Genomic DNA, 22,966 nt, shown 5'->3' on the forward strand with positions numbered 1-22,966 from the left:
CTTTATCATCCGCAGATGGGGATTTGAAGGCATTTGGTGTTTTTCCTCAGGATTAGCACGAGCGTTTACTCTTAATGGTGGATTCTGCTCTTGTATGCGTTCTGTTGGTTTACGCTAATATCTGAAGAGGCCGGTCCTGACCGAGTAAGGTCACTTTCAGCAGAGTTTGATTCCCGCAGGTTCTTGGCCTTGACTTCTCGTACACCTCGCGGCAGTGGTTGCACATTCTGGCCAGGTGTGGGACTCTGTTGGTTTTCCATTTCTGCTGAAATCGTCAGTGCTCGGTGGAGAGACGGGGAAAGAATGTGCTCTTAATTTGTGTACAGTAAGGCCATAAGGGTCAAAAAGTAAGATTTGTTTCGTATCGGTGAAGACTAGTACAGGCTGTACTCCTTTGTAGCAGGTTTTGCTTGTACTTTCTTGTCTCTCTGGGAAAGTAACATTTGCTGAGTCTTACCATTGTCAGGGCTTATTTCTTAGTGTCGGGTCGCTCTTGGTGCCAGCTCTTCTGTTCTTTGTATTTTCAGTGCTAAGGAACAGTTTTCCCCAAAATCTCAGCATTTAAAGGCAGGGTAGGCCGTTTGTGAGAGCCTAGCATTTGCAAGCTAGCTTTGAAAGGCGTAGGATAGGACCCTCGCTGCAAATCACTTTCCAAAGCCTCTCTGAGATGCATAAAAACACAGAGACATGCAAGTGATATGAATACTTTTGTGCTTTGGTCTTGTCAAAATTCTTATAAAAACATTACCGGGGTGCATCTCGAGACAAAACAAAGGCACTGATATATTTAAAGATTAGCCAGTTTATTTCAACTGAAACAGCTAAGACTTACATTAAGCCTCGTCTGTGAAACCGAGGGTTTAGTGTACAACAGAAGCCCAAAATGACCGTTTTAGTATGCAAAATAAAAAGAAAGGTTTGGAACAGCATGAGGTTGAGACATTTTTTGTCTTCCTGTTTGCCAACTTTTACTGTCATTTCAATCCAGTGTCAAATCATTTTGCTCCTCGTCATCATTTTGACGTTAAACATAAATGCTTCTGACGTTTAACATTTCTGTGCATTTGGCAAATGCTTTTACCCAATGCTGCTTGAATTGCATTGAAGGTATTCATAGGCTGTTTTAGAGGATCGCTGAAACTGTAATTAGATTCATGTATTTTGGTTTGCTCTGTCACTCATGCTCATGTGACTGTACACATTATTAACCACTTCTTGGATATTTTTTATAATTCAGTTTTTACTTTATTTTTTTATGAAGTACATTTATTCAAGTCTTAAGGCCCACCTACAATAAGAAAGATATTGATTAATATATAGTTCTAAAAATCAATCTTAGTGTTAAAGAGTAGCAGAGTCTACAACTGCAACAATTTGAAGGCACAGAGAAAAGATATCTTTAAAATCACTTTCAGCACGTTTTGTTTTTCCAGCAGAAAAAAATCCACCTAATCAGATGCCGTCCTTTCATAAGGAGCACGAGAACTTGAAGTGCCCCTATTATGGATTATGAAATGTTCATATTTTAGTTTTGGGAGTCCCCGACAACAGGTTGACATGCATGCAAGGTCAAAAAACTAACTAAAATAAACTGTATTTATTTTTACCTTACTTGCTCAATGACTCCCAAACGATTCTCTCAAGGATACATTTTCCAAAGCCCTGTTTTTTGTGATGCTAGTCTGCGATGATTGGTTGATTTAACCTCATTATCGCTCCAAAAGTGGCATGTAGTGGCAAAGGATGAATTTGCATTTTCATTCAGACCAGCATGAAAAATTAAGTTTTCCCAGGTCTGCTGGCACAATTGGGCCGGAAATAAATATGCTAATGTTTCATTTTAGGACATTAGGTTTGATTCAGATGATTCAGAGTCAACTTTTTTCTTTTTTTTTTTTAATTAACACATGCTACCCTTCAGATTTAAAACTCTGCAGGATGTTTTCATTCAGTTGTTACACACTGAATGAAAGGTAATTTTCAAAAATCCATAAGATGGGCACTTTAAAGCGACAGATGTGCGTGCACTTGGAATGAACAGATGATATTGTCCGCTGGTGTAGATGCTAATGTCATTATCTTTATAGTTACCGTTTTTTACTCCATTGGGTCCCATTCTTCACATACACTAGATTCCACATCCATAAACCAAAGTGTGCTGTGCAACAAATTCAGTCAGGTTAGCACTGGGAGGTCAGTTCTGTTTTTCTTCATGAATTAAAAAGTATTTTCCGTAGCCTTGTTGAATTTTGCACTGTTTCTTATGTATAAACCAAGCTTGATGTGTTTTTTAGTATATTTTAAGGGCATAATTTAACATACATTGGCAGTGTTGACATCCAGGTTGTTATTCTCGCCTTTTTAAGGTTAACTTGGCTGGCTCTCTTCTGATAGAAGTTGTGAAGGAGGTCAAGATGTTGGAAATCAACCACGTCAGATCATCTTGAGAATCCGGTAGAGTCAGACCGACTGCAGAACGAGTCCTCGCCAGTTCTCTCAGCCGCCCTCCCTTTCCTCGTTCTCATTTCGGTGCCAGGTAGCTCATGGCACGGCATGACGCTGTGTGAGCTCCATCTGTTTGGCGCACGGCTGGTGACAAACTGCGAGAGAGGAGGCCTAGTCAGTCGCTGTGGGTTGCATTGTGGTGGAACCAATCGGCACCTTCCCACACGGCCCAAAGAGAAAGCCCCCCGGGAAACCCTTCAACACGCCCAGCACACAATTTGTGCTCCGCCAAAAACAGAGCCAACTTCTGCAAACCCTGACTTCACCTGTGATCAGTACAAAACAAACAATTAAGGCAGCTGAAAATCAAAGAATAGCATATAATAAATAGTAATATTTATGTTTAGTTAGATTTAATATGGAATATTTACATATTTAATAGTATAACATTAATGTTCCTATTCATTAATGTTCCTAAGTCATATTTTTTGGGAGAGAATGCATCCCGCTGATCTTTGTTGTACTCCTCATTTGTTAGTCAATTTGGATAAAAGTGTCTGCTACATGAATAAATATGAATGAATTATGATTTTTAATTTTGGTTTATTGCCAGACAAAGTGATAACCGGCTTGAGGAAATGTTGTAATTTTGTTTACTATTTTATGCTGCATAATATATATATATATATATATATATATATATATATATATATATATATATATATATATATATATATATATATATAATATATAAAATATATATGTATATATATATATATATATATATATATATATATATATACTAATGATCATGGAGGCACTTCAGACACACACACACACACATACACACACACACACACATATATATATATATAATGTGTGTGTTTTTTATTTTTTGTTTCCATGATCACTATGAAATATTGCTGAACGAAAAACTGCTGCATTAAGCTTTTTCCAAAATTCCTTTTGTGCTCCACAGAATAAAATACACTTTTAAAAAAGGCACGAGGGTGAATAAATAGACATAATTTTCATTCTGGACAAACTGTTCCTTAAAACTCTGAATTGAACCCCATCGTTGCAGTAAACTCAGTTCTGATCTTGTCATTTGAGCCGAAGCTTAGTCGGTTTCTGTATCTGGGAACACTAATGACCAAAAACCCTTCACAGCAGCTCAGTTACTGAGAGAAGGCCTACCGTCCTACTGTCACCTCTGCTTTTGACAACAAAAGACAACATTAGCTCAATCTCTGTTGAGTTTTCCCTTCTCTTTGTGTCGTATCTGACTGGCACGAAGCAGTTTAAGCTTAATAAGTAATTATGTTGTCAAAACAGGCCTTTTTTCTTGAACTGCACTGTCTCTGTGTCGTTTTTCTCTCTAAACTCATCATTTTGGCTATTAGCATAATTCTTATTACTCCAAACTCGCGCAGATCCTTGCATTGTTCTGATTACAGAGCCAGAGCCCCTTTAATGTGTGAGATCACCGCTCTGATGTGTGGAGAAACAATTAGCTGTGATCCACTCCAGTCTCCATTCGGTAATGGGCATGTAGATTTGATTGGCAGAGTAAAAGCAGGAATAATGTGCTCGGAGAGGAAATGAGTAAACATGAGAGGACAGAGACAGAGGGAAGACAAGGAGGTGGAGACGAACTGTCTGGGCGAATGGAGTCAAGCTGCGATGACGCTTTTTATAAACGGTTTGCCATTAGACTGTAACATCTTGATTATTGTTTTTTTTTTTTTTTTGTCTTTCATCAGTTTTAGCTCAAAATGCAAGTTTAGCTGAGTTTGTTTACGCATGCTGAAGCTCAGCGCTGGTCGCTGAACCTTGCGGTTCAGGACAATGCTACAGTTCTCGCGCCAACTGTGATTTAAATTTCACGAACCATTTCTTATACAGCCCACTGACCTTTCACTACAGCATTTATGACATTTACTTTATGTACAATCATAGATTTCATTGCACTTTTTTTTGGTTCACCGTTTGTGTACCATTTGACAGATTGTTATATCACCCACCCAAGTCAGAAAACATGAGCAAAGAATCATAGCCTTCAGCGACTGTGACTGTGAGTTCCTGTAATGTGTGAAGAGGTAGATTAGTCCACTGTTTAACAAAACCATGGCAACAGCCTGCGAATAGCCCACACGCTGATCCGTCGATTGACTTGCTAAGTTCAGCGTGTGGTGGGAAAATGAAGTGTGTTACACACACCGCCCCGCCAACCCGCTTCACCCCTGCCAGAACAATCTAAGAGCTCGGTTCCCCAGAGTTCATTTTCCTGGAGGCATTTTCGTCTCAGCGAGGTGGATGTCGGCAGGTGAAACAATCAGCGGTTGGTGGATGGACAGGATTTAAATGAGATGACAAAGCAATTCTTCACTTTCTTCCTGCGAGCTGTCTAAATAAGCGGAGGAGTCACAGTCCATCTGCAAAAATGACACATTTGAGAGCAGGGTCAAAGGTCGCTGTCGTTTCTTCTACCCCGAGATCTGTTTATCTTGAAAAATAAACACATTACGACTGTAATCGCATAAACAAAAACATATTTCAAGTGCAGCGGGACTGACAGGGAAAAAATATCTGGGACCAAAGGTTACACTTTTATGATGAAAGATTATGAACTCAAATGTATTAATATTCAAAGACAAATATAAGTGATGAGGTATATAAATAATATTTAATAAATGAGTATAAATACTTTAAATTTAATATCGGTGATATATTAAAAATAATAACAAAATAATACAAATTACATGTGCTTGTTATGTATGCATTATTCATTCTGTACATTCTAGTGATGAATAACATAAATGTAACTCATTTCACGTTTATAATTAGCTTAAAATTCACAGAACATGCGCATTTTATTGCCTTTCCGTGAAGTTTGGCGTGTTTTTACATTTTAGGTGTAAAATCCCGTCTGCACTGACGACTTTTGATCGTATTCTCTGAGACGAATAAAAGCAGACCAGGAACTTATATTAATAAAAGTAAATAGGGTCATTGTTGATTTCTTGTAAACAACAGAGAAATGCTGAACTCGGCTCCAAAGCGCCAGCTGGGAAAGCCACCTGTTTCAAAACATGTTTTCTTTTAAAATCCGCACTCGGTTAGTAATTTTAGAACGTGTTATGCCTTAGTGACTACTATGTTGAGATCTTTACAGCAACATAAATAATACAAAATGCTTAGAAAAGATCTCGCACAGGACCGGTGAAGCCTCGCGCTTCTCACACCTTTTGTTTTTGGCAGGTTGGCACCTTGGTGATGCGTAGGACAACCGGTATGGCGCAGTAATTGGCTGCTCGTCGTGACATCGACTCGGCTGCTACCCGCGGAGAGAGCCAAAACACCCACACGATTTCTCCAATCAAACACGGAGCACGCTGGAGATCGGCTGAGGATTATTTCATTAAAGCCGTAATCCCCTCCGAAGCGTCTAGGAGGTCAGTTCTGCGAGCATGTCCACCGTTGTCATTTTTGCAATCATTTCAAGGGCGGTTGGGAAGAGTGGCCCCTGAAAACACTATACACTCCGTTGCTAATCCGTGTTCGTTGCAAATATGACACGATGCCTGCATTTCTGGAAAACCTGAAGTATGTTGCTGTGGGTACGTTTTTGGTGCAATTTGCAGGATTGCACGTCCGCGAGAGGCACTGTGAGCAATATAATTATTTTTTTCTCTCCCTTAAATTTGCGCAGCGTCACGAAAAGCATACCTGTGGTTATCAAATAGTTACAAAATTACATTGCGTTGGTCATAGCGTGTTTCATGGCAGATTCAAAGAGACATGTTTCCTGTATGGTGCTAAATAGCATGCTTAATTTTCTCTGAAACTTAAACGTTAAAGCTAAGCTAAGCTAAGCTACTTTTTATTGCGTCGGTTGTTGCATGCGTTACAGATTTTCAAGTGAGTGGCAAAAAAAGTCCATTTGAAATGAGTATATTACCTAGCCCGAACTTATTATCTACATAACTGATAGCATTAAAGCAAACTTAAGGTAAAAATGTATTAGCTAAAGCAAGAAAAGCTTGCTTTTACAAGTATTTAAGCTCTGGCGTGTGATTCGTGTAAGTGCTGTGCTTCACCGGGTGCACTACCGAGCAAGTTTACCACACCAGAAAAGCCATACATATGAAGCTTGTTTCGTGATGCAAACAGTAAAATGTATTAGTTTGCACATCATATAGTATAATAAAAGCATTTTGAGATTGCATTGTTCATGTAATCATGAATGTATGTTATTGGCCTTTTACGTCATCTGGAAACTAATTTTAGGTACATTTGTGCAGAAAATGTTCTGTTACTAATATGTCTTACCAGTTCATATTTGATTGCATTTTATGAACTTAACCACCAGGTACATTACATGTCACTATTGTGAACCGCTTTCAGGATATTGTGCTTTATATTATTATCTGACCCTGAGGTCTTTAGCAATACCGTGCCTTAAGTTAGTAATTACAATCTCATATCCTGTCTAAACACAATCTTGGGAACATATATGTATTTCATATAGGATATCGATTCTGCAAGAACTGCTGTTCTATATTGGTTAGAGATACAAGCTACTTCAGGGAAACAATATAATTAAGCTTTTTATTCTTATAAAAATCGTGTTAACAGTGCAGATTTCCTCACAAATTCAGCACAGATTTGTTCTGTGCGGTTCTTCGTCTTGCTGGGCAGTTCAGGGTCCTGGGTTGTGTTACTACTGTATGTTGCGACTTTACTAGGACCTTAATGAATTACTCAACCTGCGATCCAGACTCTAGAATCGTCTATTTAAAATGCCAAAAGCGTAGCGTAAGTCTGGACGTGCGCCCGGTTATAATGCTGCCCTCCATCATTTGATCATCAGCAGAATTACTGCTGCCATGATCAATAGAAAATGTGCACAAACATCTTATTTAAACATAATTTTTGTTTTCTGTAGTTGGGATTACTGCAGTGCTAATTGGGAAAATATTGTGTGTTTGTTTTTTTAATAAGACACAATGTACTGAGAGACAGAAATGTAGTTAGTTAATTAAATGCCAGTGTTTTTGTCTCTGGGTTGGATATTTGTTGTAAACTAATATTCGACTTTATTGCATTGTTTTCACATTTGTTTATTGATCTAATACTGTGTCAAGTAGGTGTGGCGATCATTATTTTAAATTGCAGTAATAATATTTTACAGTATTACTGCTTTTATTGAATTTTACTGTATTTTTACTGTCTTTAATGACCATAAGAGACAATTAAAGCAAAAAATCTGCAATATAGGAAGACTTCATAAGTCTTAAATCATGTTTTTTCATTGTGCGTTTCTATTCATTTCAATCAAAATTCAGCTGGGTTATTTTGATTAGGTGACCAACAATAAAACACATTAAAAAAGTGATAATATAATAAAAAACATGACAAAATGGAGTTATCTGCTTTTGCAAATAAACTCTTCACACACACACACACACACTGTCTACATAGAACAGTACATGTACCTGATACTGACTACACGTTGTGATTTGTTTTTGTGTTTATCCTAGTATCCCATATAATTGCAGCAATACATACAAGCAGCTAGAACGGAAACAGGCAAGCTTTTGCCTCTCACCTCTATTATGTTGCTGCAGTGTTATGAAAGCAATAAACCACCGAAAGCTGTGTAGAATGTGTTGAAACTAATAATGTCCAGTCTGTCAAGGAGGAGAAAAAAAAAGAGCCTGACATGGTGCACCGGATGTAGGATGAGGTTTTTGTGAGCTTTTCTCCTCCAGATGATACCTGAAGGAAAGCCGAGCGGCAGCTGGAATCAGCAGATCTGAGGTCACGTCATGACAGCTAATGACTCAGACAGGAAGGATCGGCTCAGCAGACTTCAGGATGACACAAACCAGCTCACAGATCGATTCAGTTAAAAAGTACAGATCACTGATCGACAGCACAGACCGGATGTCACGGACTAAATCTTACTGGCTGTCAGTGACAATAAAAATGTTCCAGTTAGCTAACTAAAGTTAGTTAGTTAAATATTTTAATTTAGATTTTGGGAGTGAAACCTAAGCATCCATGTTTAATTCATTTTCTAAAGGAACTTTCGCATTGTTTCATAATTACGCTTTTAATTTGATTTCAAATGTAGTCTTCATACTTTCAGAGTGGCTTAGGTTTGGATAAGATACTGGGTTATTTTAGTATTTAAATATTTTAAATAATATTATACTATATAAAACATGGTCAAAAAATGTTGGAATAAGTTGTACAACAGTTCTCATTAAAAAAATGTAAATGTGTACGTATGTATATATATATATATATATATATATATATATATATATATATATGTGTGTGTGTGTGTGTGTGTGTGTGTGTGTGTGTGTGTATTTCAATTTCTTATTTTATAATTAATAATTTTCAGTACTGCTTTATACATATTTTATTGCAGTTAGTTCTAATCTAATCTAATATTTTATTTTCTATTATTTTTTTTGCTTTTTTTCAATTACCAAACGGATCTCCCTTATGCAGATTTGAGTTCTTTTTTCGAACTAAATTTCACAGGCTTCGTTCTCATCATTCTTATCATTCAAATACTATAATGTCTGTGTCATGTGAGCTACTGAGCAAATTTTTCTAGCTGTAATCATTCATACAAATAATGGCTATATGGGAAAAAAAAATCACTGAGCACTGTCTGTATTAATCCACATGATTCAAAGTACTCTTTTTTTTTATAAACAGTAATGTCACACTTGTCTAGAGCTGATGTCACATTGTTTTTATTTATTTACCAATCAAAAATGAATATAAAATGTGACAATGTGCCCCGTAGGTGTAACATCTGAGGGGTTTGTGTTACTAATAAATACCATATATTGCATATGTGGAAAAGATTTCATTTTCATTAGGTCCAACCTTTAGACAAAACGAGATGCTGTTTGATTCTTTTTGGGTTTTGAAATGCAGGAACACGTCCAGTGTAAACACGCTTGTTCGAGGTGCGTTTATGTACTGTATCGAGGACACAACATAAGGCTGTGATGATGGTGAGGATCTGTCTGTCTGCAGCTCAGGTTCAGACTCTTGAGACGACCGCTGACAGATCATGATTACAAACCTGATTCTCCCTCTTCCTCGTCACCCACGAATCCAGTGTGATGTCTCCCTGCGCCGTGACTGCTCCTCTCATGCTGTAGAAATACTGTCCAAAACCTGAAAAATCAAGCCACCGTGAAGAGGACGGCCTGCCATAAATGCAGATGCCAAAAAAGTATGGAAATTTCTTTTGCTCTTTGGTCAAATGGTTATATACAAAATTAAGTAAATACATCAAATCATGAACTTGACTTGTACTGTTTGGTGTCAAAGGAATGGCCTTACTAGAAGCATTTTCTTTTTTTATAACCTTACATTTGGAAAACTGTATAAACATTTATACATACAGAGTTTTGATGGATGGATGGATGATGGATGGATTGATGGATGGATGGATGGATGGATGGATGGATGGATGGATGATGGATGGATATTTGAGAATTTTGTGTTTAATTGTGTTTAGAACATTTATGCAAATTACATTTAAAAAGTATTTTGGTAGCATTTAGCGTAGAATGATGCTTATAATTTATTCTGATTTTAAAATAATTAAAAAAACAACTCTAGAGTCATTGAGAGGGAAAATGTGTTTAATTATCATGACAATAATGTCAGTAAACCAGGGGGGAAAAAACCTTAATGGTCCCGAAGTGGCTTCATTTCCTTCATCCAAATTATAATTGCAAATTTTCCTAAATTAATTGTTTAATTGGCTGTTCTTTCCTTCTGCGTTAATGTGACCTGGACATGTTTTTGTGAGATTTCGGCTATGTTTTTCTCTCTATAGGTCGTCTTCTTTTCGCATTCAGCTCTCTCTACCAACAGATGGTCTCCTTAAGATCCAAAATGGATCTTCTCCAGTGGTTGTCTTTTTTCCATCCTGCTCACATCAACAAGGTCAAAGCAAGCAAATCATTTTCCCTCACTAATACATATCGGAGCATATTGTTTAAATAGCTAATAAAAACATCAAGAAAACACTTCGACATGCAATAAAACTAAAATGGAAAACAATTGCCCTCCAATACTATTTCTCAGATTTTTGTGGGTAAAGGAATAAACGAATACGGAAATTAAACAATTGCTATATAATAAAATTGTTTACAAGAAGGCAGCCGTTCGGCACATTGAAACATCTCCTAGCAAAACATATCAGCACTGTCTCCTACACACATTAATATACTCCATAAAAATAAAAATCACAGCGTTTCAATCTCGGATACCACAGAGAGGTGAACAGTAATGACTGAAGCAGTGTTCCTTCCATAAGCATAAACGCATCTTTTTCACTTTGGAAACTATTTTGTATAAAATACCCATGAACGAAGCATTGACCTCCATGAAAACTCAGGGTTTCTTTGCTGATATCGAACTTTTAATAGTTGCTCAAAGCAAATGCAAGTGCGTAATTAATAAGCAGAATATGCATGCAATCAATAACTGAAGCATCTGGATTTTACAATAGCACAGAGTGTGCGCAATCAATGTCAAGGTTATCGATTCTGTTTCAAGTGCATGAACTTGTAAAATGCGTGACCTGAATGCAATGTACTCTGGGTAACATTAGATAAAAGTGTAAATGCAAAGTAAATTTAACAGCGTTCATGTCTTGGTGGAGGGTGATATTGGCACATATGTGAATGGGCTTTCTTTTCATCTGTTGGAACAAGTACATTAGACAGATGTTGCTTATGAGATACAGTACGCATATGTTGAAGGAAAAGATCCAAGATGGATACAAAATGCGAGAAATGTAGCAGCTCTGCAGTGAATGAGTGCCGTCAAAATGAAAGTCCAAACAGCTGATAAAAGCAACACAAGTAATCCATCAATCCATCAATTAACATCTTGGAAGTGAAAAGAAAAAAAGTCGAAATTCTAATAGGAATGTTTTTAAATTCAAACTCTAATATCTGTAATCTTCCAGCTTTCTACCTTATTTGAAAAACATGCACAGGTCAAGCACCATTTAGTAGGGAAAATAGTCTAAATGATGTGTTGGTGGATTTTGATCTGAGAGGAAAACTTTTTGATTGGAGGAAACATTATTTTGTATTATGGACTATTATTTTGTTTTTTAAGTTTAAATGGATTGGTTTTTCACTACACAAGAAGTTAACCAATGGACTGTAGTGGTGTAGATTATTGTGAGGTTTCGGACTCGTTCTCGTTCTGACGGCACCCATTCACTGCAAGTGATGTGATGCAACGCTACATTTCTCCAAATCCATTCTGATGAACAAACAAACTCCTCTACATCTTGGATTGCCCGAGGCCGTGTACGTTTTCAGTTAATATTAATTTATAGGTGAACTGCTTCTCCAAGGCGTCTTTGAACAGCAAACCTCTAGTCTGCTCCAGAACAGAGGATTTTCTAAAAATTACTTTAAGAAATGGTTTTCCAAAGTTCTGACAGGAATGATTTAGAAGACCAAACTGAATATTTAAGAGCTCAATAAAACCTTCACTCTGTGGTGACGTGTCTGATTCAAGTGTTTCAAAGGTTGAGTGACATTTGCCAGAGCTCCATTTAACATCATAAAGTGTCTTGCTTTAATGTCGCACTCATTTTCCTATCTCACATTTTCCCTTCCCTCTCTCTCTCTCTCACACACACACATTTCCTGTCTCTACCAGTTTGATGCAATCTCAAATGCTTCAGTGTAATTTGCCCCTCAATTATTTTTTTTTTTTGCGGAGGTTGTTGGTATGTGCATTTGTACATTTACAAAAAGACCCTGTCAAATAAATAAGCGAGATGCTTCGAATAGATGAGTCTAATCAGAAGACGTTATCCTCAAACGTTAATGACGTACGGAGTTAATGAACGGTACTTTACTTAAGACCTGTAACTCAAGTCATTTTACTGCATCAGAGGACCAATCTCATTTAAGTCAAATTGGTTATTCCTTTAATCAGCATTGAAGCCAATCAAAATGCATGTCTGTGTGGTGTGAAGATCAAATGGAGTTTCATCTGTCTCCTTGGTGGAAATTGTTCGCCATAGATGATGGGTCCGGTATCAATTATTAATTTACAGTATGTGTAGCAAGAAGCCATCAGCCGGTCTCATCTTTTCTTATATTTCTACTCCCTAACTCTGTTTAATAACTCACGCAACGCACTAATATCTCAGATTGTGCAGCATGTTGAGGGGAAAATTTGCTCTCACGTTTTTTTATGCATTTTATTTTCAGACTATTTATGCATGCTGGATGCCATAATGGGAATCAAAAAACAGAAAACATCTAAAAATGTCAAAATGGACTCCTTTAACGTGGACTAGTGAGAAACCACCTTGAAAGCACTCTATAACGCCTTAAGCGTAACACCTCGCATCTTTCTATAAACACTGAAATTATTAAATATTTGGGATTGGAATTATTTATTTGTATTGAATGAAAATACAAGAATATTGTGGAATATTTTAGTGGAATCATCACTAAATCACTTTATCATCATTAATCCAGTCTTCAGTGTCACATTAACATTTAGAAATCATTCTAATATGCTGATTGTTTTGAGCAATAAACATTTATATTATTTATGCTGCTTAATATTTTCATTGACATTATAATTAACTTTTTTGACTGATTACATTTTTTATATTTTTAAGTTTAAATATAAATATTTTGTATTTCATTATTATTATTATTATTATTATTATTATTGTGACTTTTGTTAAATGTAATACATATTTTCCATATAAAAGTATTACATTCCTTCCAACAAAAAATAAATAAAATAAAATAAACCATCTATGAACTCTATTCTGAATGCACATCCTTGGCCAATGTGATTATAGCATTATCATCTACCAATAAGAGTGCAGTGCTCTCATTTACCACGTTTAAACAATTTCTGCTGTAAATGCAGATTCCTCCTCAAAAAAAACTCTCCTCAGAAAACGAGTGTCAATTCTGAACTGAGTAGGTGTAGTGTTGCCATTTTTAGCCAGGTTTAAGCGATGCAGTTGCTGGTTACCTAATTTTAAATGCAAGCAAATGCTTTAGCATCTCTTCCTACATCTTACTTCGTCCTTCCGCGTTTCACCTCACACGGACTGACCCCAGAGTTTTGGCAGTGTGTGTTGACAGAACGGCTGTATGATAGCTGGGCTCTGGGCTGTCGTCCAGAGGTATTCTCTTATTAATTAAAGTGGCTGGTGGCCCTGCCTTCACCCCGTCACACACACACACACACACTTTCCACTTGGTGTGAACAACTGTACACCGCTCTTCCCACAGGCTACAGGACACTGACCTAAATGGGGTTACGAGGGGTTGTTTTTTATGTGCAGCAGTAAATTCTATCGTTTGCACATCACTGCTGTAAAGACGGACGTCCCAGAGGATGTAAATCTGAAACGGGATTTATCAGAAGCTGCATTTGATCACATTGCGTGTTGAATGAGTTCTGTGAGATTTATAGATCTAGAATAATGCTTAAAAGCCATGCCTTTTTTTTCCTGATGTCCATTTACAATTTTTTTTCACCTAAAAACTGATAACATTTAAACTTCTCTACTGCTTATATTTTTGCAGAGATAAAGCATATGCCAGTTGTCAGTCTTAATAATTAGTAATAATTATTATGAAATTACGAAGTCTTTTACAACTGAGTCAAAAGTAGAAAAGCAGCACTTAAGTTAGTACAGGATTTAATGAAATAAAAATCTAGTATGAATCTACTATTTGTGGATTAAATGGATTAATACAAACGAAGATTGACCATTTAATATAACCAAAATTTATCAGTTTTCATAACACCTTGTTCATAAAACACAGCATCAAATTCCAGATCTAAAGCTGTTTTTTTGAACAACCACTATGAACCCGGATCTCACATCTCCAAAAAAAACTTAGAAACTAATCGTCAAAAAGTCAGCATCTTCACATATACATCAAAAATGTAAAGACTTAACTACAATCTCACAATATGGAGAGATTCAGATAGTGATAATCATACTATTAGGATACTATAGGAAAGGCTCTCAGCCAATCAGGTGAGAGAACCAGACTGAACGGTTGCGTGAATAAATATATTATCAATCTCAGGCAGCAAAATTCTCTATTACGCCACAATGAAAGTATAGTTCCTAGTTATATCGGCCTAGAAAATCCCAATTTTTGCATTTCTCTAACTGTAGAAGTCAACTTTTAAATAGGAAAAATATCTCTGTTGATAAACTCTTTGCTCATTTTTAAGAGTGATGCTAACGGTCTAATCAGATTCAGTGATCTATGCTAAGCTACTGCTAAAAGTGCTACCGCCAGACCGGGGATCGGCTGAACGGATGCAAAAATGGTAAAACTCAACTGTTTAGCTCTAGGGGAGTTGGAAAATGAGTCTATTTTGAAAAAAAAGTGGCGTGTTCCTTTAATGTTTGCTTGATTCGTGACCACTGCTCCGATGTGAACGGCTGCAGATACACAACAACAGAGTCACCAAACCCGACAAGGGACTGCTTGATTCGGTGACCCCGCCGTACCGCGCGTGTGCAACTGCAGCACTTTTTATATTTATTCTCCATTATGTCATTTTCTCCACAGCGTTCGGTGTCAAGTTGTTCGTGTTGAGATGCCGAACGACTTCCTCGCGACTCAGACTGGTTGCAGGCGCATCAAAACAGAAGTCGGGTTCTAATAGCTAACGAAAAATACTCTGCGTCCTCTCTCTCTCTATGACAAACAACTGGATGTATGGCAAAAATACAAATCTATCTGTCGTACATTTATTTCATCCTCAGAGGCAGGAAATTTCCTCTCTAAATTCCCATCTGGTATCTATAAAGAAAGCCGTCCGGCCGCGTTGGGCCTGTATCTTTCAGGATCAGGCGAATGAGTTTTCTTGCCACGGGCTTCCACAGACAATTGTTGAAGCGTCTGAATAATCCATTTCCCCTAATATCAGATAAACTGGGGACAATCAGTCACTCCCTCGGATGCAATCTCCGTAATGCTTCGGCGAAAGGGGGGGTTGATTATTTGTGTTGCCTCTGATCATCGCTGACTCCTAAACCGGCGACCGACCTGGCATCTGTATTGCAGATAGCAGCGATAACGTACACGGGATAAAAGGCTTTCTGTCACTGCCATGCAAATAGTTGGAGACGATACGGCACGACGGCTACTTCATCCAAAAAGCAATTACACCCACTTGTGCAGAACAGGTGGTTCAGAATACAGGCCTCTTGGGCTTGAAATATGAAACCGTTTGTGAAAGTGAATTCATTTGCATGCTGTATATGTTCAGTAATTATCACATATCTGTTAGTGGGGATCGCTGCAGTAAGTCAAGCATCGCCGTCGACGCTGTTTGTGTAACTCTTTCCACATTGTTTGTGTTTACAGACATGAATGACAGAGGAGTGTCAAACCAATTGGCAAGAACATCATCGAGCTTTAAATGGGCTCTTCTGACTTGGACCGGTAAGCAACCACATACAACTCCCAGAACACATTTAGTTTATATAGCACACTATAAAGAAATGACTACTTTTATTCAGCAAATATGCAATAAATTCATCAAAATGTAAAGGCATTAACAGTGTTACAACTGTATTTATTTTTCAATTAATGTTTTTGTTTTTTATTTTGCTTTTCATTTTAACAGTCTTAAATAATGTATTACTGTTTCCACAAAATATGAAGATGCACAAATGTTTTCTGGTTGATTTCCAAAAGATCACATGGAACTGAAACTTAGTTATTTTAGTGCATCATATTAGATTAAACTGAAATGCCTTGCAACTAGCTTGAAAAAAAAAAAAAAAAAAATATATATATATATATATATATATATATATATATATATATATATATATATATATATATGATTATTATTTAGGTTTTTTTAATTTTAATAATCCTGGGTGTTGTTGTCATTACAGAAATAAATTTAAATTTATATTTATAAATATATTAAAATTGTAACAGAGTACAAATTAAATGCAAAAAAATGTAGCTGCTTTTACTTGAATATTAAACAACTTATAATCACCTTTTTTACCAAGAAAGTAGTTTTAGTGATAGTCCCTAACTGTTTTTAATTGGTCCCTATAACATAAATATTTGATTTAAATGCCAAAATCCCTGAGACTGTGTATCTTATTTAACTTTGTGATTTTTTTTTCAGTCATGGATTTTCTAGAAGCTGTCAAGAACGTGATGTGCAGACTGATACCTACTGCATCAGATTGACTCGAACGAGTTCAGACCTGATAAAGAATCCAACTAAATGCAGAAGCTTCGGCGAAGACTTCTTTTCAGAGGTACTTAGCAAATCACTCGAGAGCTTCACAGACACACTATAGAGCTTCCACAACTAAAACTTTCTCCCAAACACTGAAAATGTAAGGCTAAAGAGGCCGATCCCACTGAGCGTGTGGACTGGGTCTTTTCTTTTTGATGTGAAGATCTGGGACAGCAGTGCAGAACCGGCCCAGATGTAGTGTCTGTGCATGCTGGAGAAAATGCAAGTTGGCAGAACTGTGTTCGAGTACGGGCAAGAGAGCTGCTCAAGAGATTTCTTTATTTGGGTTGAGCTGAAAGATATCAAAAACGGATATCAAACCCCTTTTGCTCAAGTCAGGGGAGACGAAGACAGTCAGCGAAATTATCACTGGCACGCTAAACTCGTTTCTGGTCCAGAACGCTAAACTCAAAGACTTATGTGATTTCGAACTAATCTTAAAGTTGCCATTGCTTTATTTTAAGCTATAAGACTTTGATTGACTGTTTTCTGTATTCATGTTTGGTTTACGCTCAACACAACTCAACAATGCTTCTAATTATGCATTCTCAAATTCATGCATTTTGAAATGTGTTAATGCACGAATCACATGCATATTAAATATAGCAGCAATAAAAAGGCTGCCATTCTGTCAAATAGTGTAATTTTATATTATTATATTTTAATATATTATATATATATATATATATATATATATATATATATATATATATATATATATATATATATATATATATATATATATATATTTTTTGTTTGCACACAATTTTTTGTTTCCATTTTTAATTTTCAAAAATCATGTTTTGTTTTGGTTATTGTGTTAAAGAGCTTTATTTTATGTTATTTTTTTATCCTAATCAAATAACCCAACTGCACTTTGATTGGGATTAACTGAAAAGCACAGTGAAAAAACACGATTTCTGAGAAATGTTAAAAATCAGTTTTTTCAAATGAACCTTTCACATAGTTTTTATTGTTAGTTAACTATAGCAACCCTGGTGGGAGTTTGCAACTACAAAGGCAAAACTCCGAAGCGACGGAAAATATACCCGTCCTCCCTTTAGCGAAGTATTTGACGGTCCAGTGCAGGTGTTAATCCACAAAAGCACTGTAATTTGCATGTATTTAGCGTCTCGCTCAGGCTGGTGTTTGGGAGCGTTCTGGGCTCGGAGCTGCTGGTGGGCTTTTTGTATGGTGCAGCTGTGAGGAATGGCAGATGAAGCCGTCTCTCTGACAGTTTGGCAGGACCGTATGTAGAAGGGGTTGTTTTTCATTGTGTTCCTGTCAGAGTACCGCCTCCTACACAGAACCTATACATCAGACTCCCACCGTGAGCCGCAGATCGCCTTCATGTGTCTCAGTGCTGACGAACTGCTGAAGAACCCTGACTAGTTTTCTTCAAGAATTTCCAGCTTAGCTTCAACATTTATATACAATATATTTGTGAAGTATTCAAAAAAATCCACAAAAAAGATTTTTAGCAAATCTAAACATATGGAACTATTTGAAAGTCACATTAAAACTTTTTACTGTGCAGTCTTTTTTTTGTTTGTTTGTTTTTTTGTCAGCTTTGGATAAAATATTGCCCCTTTTTTAACAGTTATTGTGCTCTACAATTTATTAATCTTTTTTTTGCAACTTGTACTATTATAATTATAAAAGCATTACTATTGTTAATAATAATAATTATTATTCTTACTATGAATTATGAGTAAAGACGATATATATATATATATATATATATATATATATATATATATATATATATATATATACACACATACTGTGCAAAAGGCAGGTGTGAAAAAATGCTGTAAACAAAGAATGCTTTCAAAAGTGGAAGTGTTAAACATTTATTTTCATAAATGAACAAAATGCAATGAATGAACCGAAGAGAAATCTAAATCAAATCAATATTTGGTCTAACCACCCTTTGCCTTCGAAACAGCAGCAATTCTTCTAGATACACTTGCACACAGTTTTTGAAGGAACTCTGCTGGTAGGTTGTTCCAAACATCTTGGAGAACTAACCACAGATCTTCTTTGGATGTAAGCTTTCTCACATCCTTCTGTCTCTTCATGTAATCCCAGACACACTCGATGATGCCATGCCATCACTTCCAGTACTTCTTGTTCTTCTTTACGCTGAAGATAGTTCTTAATGACTTTGGCAGTACGTTTGGGGTACTTGTCCTGCTGCAAAGTAATCATAAGCCTTATGGTAGTGCGTGATGGATAAGTATCTGCTTATATTTCTCAGCATTGAGAACACCAATCCTGACCAAATCTCCAACTTCGTTTGCAGAAACACAGCCCCAAACATTCAAGGAACCATGCTTCACTGCTGCCTGCAGACACTCATTATTGTACCGCTCTCCAGCTCTTCGACGAACAAACTGCCTTCTGCTACAGACAAATATTTCAATATTTGACTCATCAGTCCGGAGCACCTGCTGGCATTTTTCTGCACCCCAGTTCCTATGTGTTCGTCCAACACTACAGTAAATTACTGTAGATGTTTAATCTTGTGTAAACATGGAATGGAAATAAATTGAATTAGAATATATTGAACTTCATATCTGATCAACTGCGAAACCCTTCTTGACACACACTGTATCTGAACGGTGGAGCGTTATGGTTATGAATGGCATCTGACCCACGCAGCCTCTCTCTAGGCCACACAGTGTGAGACAGGAAGTTAGCTGTCATACGGCTAGCAGCGTGATGGATTGCTCTATAGATTGTTCTGAACCTTTCCGAAGGAGTCTTTGAGCTCCAAACAGCTCTGAGAGTCTCTTTAGTGGCGAGTGGCGCGCTGTGACCACTCACTGTACATCTGATGCTACCAGTATTTTGACCTTGGAAATAGCGACATAAAAGCCACGCTTGACAGAAAGCAGACAGCAGACCGAGGCGTGCGCTCGAGCCTAAATGATCCGGCGGAGCTCAGGCCACGAAGACCGCCTGTAAATTATTAATAAACTTTATCTCATCCCAACTCCGTGGCGGAGGCTTATTGAAATGCGCTGACCGTAACAAAAGAAAACTCGCCGACTCAGTCCGTCAGTGGCCTGAAGTTCAATATTACGAAAAGTTTGATTAACTCTGTAGGACAGTCAGAATATTAAAAAGCAAAATAGACAGAATTGCATCCTGAGATCCTGTAGATTATTGCTCATTGAGTCAAAAGCGTGCGTCGCTTCATTCCCGTAGCTTCGATTGTAGAGCGCTAAATATTAAAAACGTTGCACGAAAATAGCCTGAAAGAATAGAAATGCAACAATTATAAGCTTTAACTTTCTCAACAAGAGAAAGTCTAGGTGGAGAGGACCCTAACACAGCCTTTCTGAGATGGGATCATTTCATAGGCTTATGCATTTTTGATCATGATCTAAGAGTAATTGGATTAACTAAAGTGTCATTTGTGTTGCAGTGAAGGTTGGACCCGGACAAATCCACTCGAGACCTCATTAGCCCTGTCTGTGCTCCTCTTTACTTTGTGTTAGACATGAAACGCATGACTTCTTCAGGCTTCTGAGGACAAATGAATATGGAAATTGTTTTAAAAAAAAGGAGAAGAGAGCTGAAGGATTGATTGGGAATTCATTTTAGCCTCCGTCGTGGACCAACCTTCATCTGACACTGTACATTTCACAGCCTGATTCGCTGAGATATGACAAAAAAGCCATAGAGTTAGAAGATAAAGATAGTTTCATATGCTCATCAAGGCTGCATTTATTAGATCAAAAATGCAGAAAAAAACTGTAATGTTGTGAAATAGTATTACAATTTAAAATTATGGGTCTCTGTTTTAATATACAGTCAGATTTCATTTATTTCTGATGCAAAGATGAATTTCCATCAGCCATTACTTCAGTCTTAAAGTATTATTATTATTATTATTATTATTATTATTATTATTTAAATGCAATATTCTTTTAGAATTCTTTGCTGAATAAAAAAAAACAGCATTTATTGTTTATAATAATATAACCATAATAAAATAATAATATTCACAAATTAACACATCCTTGCTGAATCAAAATATTAATTTCTTATATAAAAAAAGAAAGAACAAAAATGTACTGACCCCAAACGTTTAAATAGTAGTGCATTTAGAAAATATATTTTTTTATTTTAAATATATGTTCTTCTTTTTACATTTTTTATTCAACAAGTATTACGATTCGAAAAAATGATTAAGCAGCACAACTGATAATAAATCAGCCTTCTTAAACTATTTCTGAAGAATCACGTGACACTGAAGACACTGAAGTAATGATTTGATCAATTATTTCATGTTCAAAATTTAAAATGTACAGTATTCAACTTGCATTAATACGCAAGATTACTTGCCTTGAAAATGGCATAAAGGTTTAGACATGTCCTTTTTGCTTTTTATTATCGATATCATTCCGATCTGAACTTGTTTGTGCTAAGCGAGTGTGAGAAATGCACACACACAAACAAACACACAAACAGCGGCTCATTAGCATGTTCTTTGTTGCTCTTGACATGCACACCTGAGACGGTCCATCAATCGCTGCTCTCCACTGATCTTGCTGTAAGACCCTGTCAGCTGCAGATATAAAGCACTGAGCATGCTAACTAGCTCTGAATGGAATCACGCGCATCCCACAATTTCTCAGTGAGCCGCTGCTTGACAGATACAACGCTTTAATCCTCCTCTCTGCCACCTGTCACTTTCCCCTCCATCGTCCTAATCGTTGACTGAGCTGCGATTGGTTGCACGCAGGAAGCAGAGGGGTGCATGTGGAAGGATCCTCAAACTGTTTGCAGGTCACTCTAGACGTTGATATTTGAAGAGAATCTTATGATGTCAACAGTTGGGTAAAATACGATTTCTTCAAAGATTATTGAATTTTTTTTTTACTTGTAAAATTCTTTGTGATTTTTTTTTTTCACACTATTTTAATAAATTAGTTTTATAAAATACTTTTTGAACGAGTTAACACTTTTATTCGGTAAGGACAATAAATTGATCGCAAATGATAGAAGAGATATTTAGAATGTTCCAAATTATTTGTATTTCAAATGAATGCTGTTGTTTTGAACTTTATGCTCTCACAGAAAAAAAAACGATAGATCATGGTTTCTATAAATATATTAGGCAGCACAACTGCTTTCAACATTGATTTGAAGATTTGCCATTATCAGTAAAAATATTTATGTATTATTTATTTTGATTATATTAAATTGATTATATTAAAAGTATATATATATATAAATTTAAATGTTTAAATGTTTTATATATATATATATATATATATATATATATATATATATATATATATATATATATATATATATATATTGTAAAACAGTTATCACTGTTTCATTGTACCGTATTTTTTATTTTTGCTAAAATAAATGCAGCCTTATGTAAAATCTTTAAAGCAATAGTTTTACAGATGTTTATAAATATATATATATATATATATATATATATATATATATATATATATAAATTATCTTTTTCTATTTTTATTTACAATTTAGACTTTTTTTATTGTATTTTGCAAAAAAAAATATATTCCTATTACATATTTTAACATTTTATTATATAATTATAAATAAAATATATTAAATATTATATAATCATATATAATTATAAAATGTATAAAAAATAGAATAGTTATCGCTGTTTCACAAATGCAGCCTGATGTAAACATCTTTAAAATACTAGTTTTACAGACGGTTAGATTCTTTTTTCTGAAGAATATAAAACCTGTTTCCTACATGGAATTAAAAAAATATAATAACAATTTCAGATTTTTATCTCACAATTTAGACTTTTTTAAATGTACTTTGGCAAAAAAAACAAAAATCTCTTTCTTTCTGCTCCGTGCACAATGGCCGTCTCAAGCCACAGAATTAAGCCGAATAACAACAAACATCGCTTTCAGCCGTTCAACATTTTAATTGTGAATAATCTGACGCTCAATGGCTGTGTGGAGGGCTTTCGGCTTTTCTTAGGAGGTGAAAGCTACAGGGAAACTTTGTGTGATCATTTTATTCATGTGATGAAAGAGACGCTCTCTTCAGTGAGATGAGAGCGACTAGGGAAGGACTGTCTGTAAATATCAAACTGGTGAGACGCCGTCGGCTCACTGTAGCGCCGTCATGGGCTGAGCTATTACTAAAGAAAGCAGAA

At 36.1% G+C, this 22,966-nt stretch overlaps 1 long non-coding RNA gene across 1 annotated transcript in view; it reads left to right on the plus strand.

Moving 5' to 3' along the window:
* Positions 1-16,814, plus strand: part of LOC122323166 — an 80,916-nt gene extending 64,102 nt beyond the window's left edge. Inside the window, exons 3-5 of the long non-coding RNA XR_006246958.1 lie at positions 5,707-5,900; positions 15,891-15,968; positions 16,675-16,814. This is a non-coding gene — a long non-coding RNA (uncharacterized LOC122323166). The remainder of the gene's footprint in view (positions 1-5,706; positions 5,901-15,890; positions 15,969-16,674) is intronic.
* Positions 16,815-22,966: the final 6,152 nt, after the last annotated feature.

This window comes from Puntigrus tetrazona, chromosome 18 (genome assembly GCF_018831695.1).
Source record: "Puntigrus tetrazona isolate hp1 chromosome 18, ASM1883169v1, whole genome shotgun sequence".
Lineage (NCBI taxonomy): Eukaryota > Metazoa > Chordata > Actinopteri > Cypriniformes > Cyprinidae > Puntigrus > Puntigrus tetrazona.